General features: G+C 43.5%; 1 protein-coding gene across 4 annotated transcripts in view; it reads right to left on the bottom strand.

Moving 5' to 3' along the window:
• LOC310854275 (histone deacetylase 4-like) overlaps positions 1 to 5000 on the bottom strand; it is a gene marked incomplete at its 5' end in the record, with an annotated part of 104860 nt that overhangs the window by 60045 nt on the left and 39815 nt on the right. The window lies entirely within an intron of this gene.

The following is a 5000-nucleotide window of genomic DNA, read 5'->3' on the forward strand; positions in this document are numbered from 1 at the left end:
TCGGGAGCATTTAGGCTTTAGGGGTTCAGAGTCTTGCTCAAGGACACTTGGACACTAACTCTGGGGGAGCCCGGGATAGAACTGGCAACCTTTGGTTGCCATCAGGTTGCTTTACCCCCTGACTGAGCCACTGTACACACACAAGTAAGAAGAAGTGTGCTTGATTGGTACAAGCGCACAGGACGCACGTCAGCTATAGTCGCGCGTGGCGAATGTTTAAAATGCTTCCGTCATACAGTCTGGATAATGGAAGCTCTTTTCATGAGTAAGCTAGAAAAGCGGATGTGACGCATCCCCTCACTCGGTGCAGAGGCAAAAACTCTCTATGCTCCCGTCTCGGTTGTGTTTCCAATGTCACTACAGTTCCGTGAGCACCGTGTCGTGATTGGTTGAATATCTTTCCGGTCTGAGCACCAGAGACAGCTTCCGTTACTCTTGGGAGGTGTAGTTACAGACTCTATATAGCATTCAGGAGGTGTAGTTTCTGACTCTAGTCTATAGCATTCAGGAGGTGTAGTTCTAGACTATATAGCATTCAGGAGGTGTACTTTCTGACTCTAGTCTATATAGCATTCGGAGATTGTGGAATAGTTGGAATAGTGTGGAATCTGGCTATGCGAGACTAGCTTGTCGACAACACACAACGCGACAAGAAGTGAGGAAAGTCAGTGCAAGCTAAACCTCAACCTCATGAACAGCGAGAACAGAACCTGCATAAATGGCGGTTCAAAAATCTGTCCTCACAAAGATGCCAAAACACACACACACACAGAAACAGAAACACACACACACACACACACAAACACTCTTATCAGCAGGCACAAGTCTCCTCACTGTACTGGCAGACCAGACTCCAGCATCTAACTGGATTCTATAATTCAAACATGGAAGCTGGCAGCATCTGACAAAGATTGCATTGAACCGTGCGCTGGTGCAAAAACCTTCCAGACTGGCCAGCCACCCACAAATCACTGCACAGGAAGCCGTCCAATCATGCGGCTTCCTCCCCATTAAATCTGAATAAATAGGAGGCGATTGGCTGATTATTTATCTACATGTTTGCAGAGAGCGCGGCGCTAGCCAGAGATGCTTGCTTCCAACTTTGTGTTAATGAAGAGGCAAACACCGAGTCATCATTGGCCTATTTTAGCATGCGCGCTCTCACGCACACACGCACAGTTTGTACAAGCAAAGCAAGTGCTATCCGCAGTCAAATTTGCATGTTAGCCGGCACCAGTTAGAATCAAACACAAGGTACTTCTTAGCACATCTTCAAACAGAACAAACATGTCACAGACAGAGCCCCCCATGCATTGACTACTGCACTCCCTCTTTCCCTTTGACAAGGAGGCTCACTCAGGCCCATTTTGAAACGGGCTCCTCGCCACTCGCCCTACACACTTCCACTCGATATGCGCATAGAGACGCCACTTGCATCGAGTTGCTCACCCAGTGCATGAGTTGTTTTCACCCCTTCTTCCAGGTTGGAAGAGAGAGAGAGAGAGAGAGAGAGAGAGAGAGAGAGAGAGAGAGAGAGAGAGAGAGAGAGAGAGAGAGATGGATTCATTAACATGCTATAAGGCAGCAGCGTTTATGTAATTATAAATATCATTTATAAAAAACGACTGCACGGAGAAGAAAAAAACAGACAAATACAATAAGGGACCAAGAAGTCCCTTCGGGCTTGGTCCCATAACAATAATCCTGTAGTTGACTACCACACTATGGATACAATTTGGCCAATCACAATCGACTATACAAATCCTTAGTCGGGGACTGCCCTAGTCATGACATGTAACATTTCTATGTCCCTTTGATTTAAAGGCTGTATTTCTGGGGCAGACGCCAAGGTGACGAAACAGAAAACCCTAGCAACCGTGTGCAGCACATGGGAACGTCTCCTCTTCCTCCGAACATCTCCCTAGCCGATTATAGTCATTTAGCATGATTAACATGCCCCCCCCCCCCCCCAGGTTCACAGGTGAGGCCCCTGCACGCACGCACACACACACACACACACACACACACACACACACACACAGCAGCGTGGGAGAAGGAAAACGTGCAACAAGTCCGGAGGAGGAGGTCACGCAGGGGGTGATGATGACAATACGTTACATAACGGCGTCAGTCAGTGATGTGCGCACACCTGCGCTGTCACAGTGTTCCCACCGCGTCACGTGTCCCGTCACCACAGGCCCTATTGTTCCTTTGAAAGGACACTTACTTCACCCCTTTTGCAACCAGATCTTATTTTAATGATGTTTGGGAGACAAGAAACACGTTCCTGGGGTTTTTATGTGGGGTAATAATACATGTTTTTACTTTTAGATATTTTCGTATTTCAAAGTGTCTATGATGTCATGGACACTGGGCTCACTTACTTCCTGGAATACATGTCTTACTAAGACAGCCCTCCCCCTATCCACAAGGAGGAGCAGTGCACCAAAACATTATGGGAATTGTAGTCCAGAAAGTAAGCGAGCCCTGCAGTGTAGACACTTTGAAATACGAAAATATCAAAAAACACATATTACCCACATAAAAACCTGCAGGAACCTTAGAGTATATATGAATAGAGACAGCACACGGAGGAAACCCTGAGGCGAAATGGACATAGTAGCCGAATTTGGTATTGCAGCGTGGACCCAAACACATAAACGCGCTGGTCCATTGACTATCATTGTGCACGTTCATGATGACACGTGAACGCTGTATCATACGTGAACGCGTGCAATGATAGTCAACGGCAGCGCGTTCATGTGTTTGGGCCCAATCCATCCCAGAATGCACTCTGTTCCTACTCGGAAGGAGGAGTGAAATCGCCTCATGCGCTTTAGAGCAACTTAATGCGAGTGGAGCTCGGGTGCCGTCTCTATTCATATATACTCTAAGGCAGGAACGTGTTTCTTTGGCTCCCAAACATAATTAAAATAAGATCTGGTTGCAAAAGGGGTGAAGTGTTCCTTTAACATCATTTCCCCAAGTCTGTGTTTACCAGCGGTGAAGTACTGTAATTAAGTACAATTTTGAGGTATTTGTACTTTACTTTGTATTTCCAATTTCCAATACTTTTGCTTCTACTCCGCTACATCTCGGATTCCAAATATTGTACTACGGTAGTTACTTTGTAGGTTTTGATGATTATTATGAAACCACTTCAGCCCTATATACTCTCTACAAGCTCTCAATGCGTCGCAATGCGGCGCATTGTGAGCTTGTAGATCGGCTATTTTCAGAAGTTTTTTATACATTTGAAAACGTGATCTTCCAGCTCGTCCAGGGGTCTCAATCTAAGAGTAGGGAGACCAGCTCCTGCATGCTCCAGCCACTGGCAGATGTACACGTTATATTGCATTAACGTAATCTAGTTACTACCATGGTTAAAATAAAGATTTATTAATTTAACCCATTCTGGACGGGAACCCCTTTTGGTGTTTTAAGCATTAGGTTATACTGTAGATATTGAACAATAGCAGATCTACAAGCTCATAGCGCAGCACCGGGTGCCGCACTACGAGCTTGTAGAACTGCTATTTTTGAAAATTCGTGAAAATTTGATGCAAATCTTTAAATATACCAGTATATTATTTCAGAGCGAACATTTTTACCTCAAATCTTTGAATATATCCTTTCAGTGCCAAAGTTTTTAAGTCAAATCTTTGCTTCTGGTGGGGTTCCTCCCTGGAACAACATCTTTTCAGATGGGGGTCCGCAGCCAAATACAGACAATTCTGGAGGTCCTTGACTCAAAAGGTTGAGCACAACTGACATAGAAACAGGTTTTTCAGAAAACTGCTAGGATTTAGAAGCCATCTTTTTTAGAATTGGCCTTAGTTCTAAATGCGTTAAATAAGTTCTGGATTGCAGTTTCAATTTAACTCTGACAGCATATAAATGGACTCGATCGAGCGCTACATTCTATCAGCTGCTGCCAATGTGTGCTGTACGGATATAATTGTGCGAGGCAATTACTCATTTTTTCAGTCACATTTTAGCAAGGCAAGGCACTCTCGGAGATGCACATGAATACATTATTAAACACAGTGGGATTGTACTGTGCAGTATTGCCAATGGTCTATGTGTTGAATAAATGGTACTAAAAACAGTTTGAACAAAAATGTTGAACATCCAAGAGCAACATGGGTCATGCATATTATGCTACATTAATCTCTTTTAGGTCACGCAATGCAGTATTTTATACATGTTTTGGGAAAGCTTTACAAAACTACTACACTAATGATTGCATGATAAAAAACAAAGCCTTACTAATACCAATCATTATCACTCCAGTTGGCTGAACTTTACTGATCTTTATACGTGCTCCTTGTCAGAGAAATGATGTTAAACTATGTTGTTGTTTTTATGAAGAATTGAATGGTTTAGGTCGTCTTTCTGCCCCCAGAACCAGAACTAAACTTTGTCTTATTATGCACTACATAGTATAATCTGGAACAAACTCCTCAAAAGCTCTGTTCTTTTACATCAAAGCTCAAAACCTGGGGGGCAACGGTGGCACAGACGGTAGTGCCGTCGCGGTCCATGGGTTCGATTCCTCTTAATGTTAATGTTCTTGTAAAGCACTTAGAATGTCCTTGTTGCTGAGTGAAAGGTGCTATACGCTAAGATTTGGCTTTGCTAAAATTAGTAATTGCATTGCACAGCCGTGCAGCGCTTTGGCTGCAGTTGCAATGCATCGCTTGATCGAGTGTAAATACAGCACCAAAAATCCTGCATAGTCCATCTTTGTCATTTGGTTAAATCCTGTGCAGGCAGAAGGCTTGCTGCGCCTCATAAACCAAACACCAACTTCTAAGGACATGCAACCAGCAAATAAAACACTCTGATTTTAACCTGTTAAGACCTGGACCGCATTTAAACTTTTTTTAACCATTATTTCAAACTTTAGCTGTTGAAAAATAGTAGATCTACAATCCCCCTATATGAGCTTGTAGATCTGCTATTTATTTATTTTTAATCGTGAAAAATTATGTGCAAAT

Source organism: Protomyctophum parallelum, assembly GCF_964188405.1.
Source record: "Protomyctophum parallelum genome assembly, chromosome: 23".
Classification (NCBI taxonomy): Eukaryota; Metazoa; Chordata; class Actinopteri; order Myctophiformes; family Myctophidae; genus Protomyctophum; species Protomyctophum parallelum.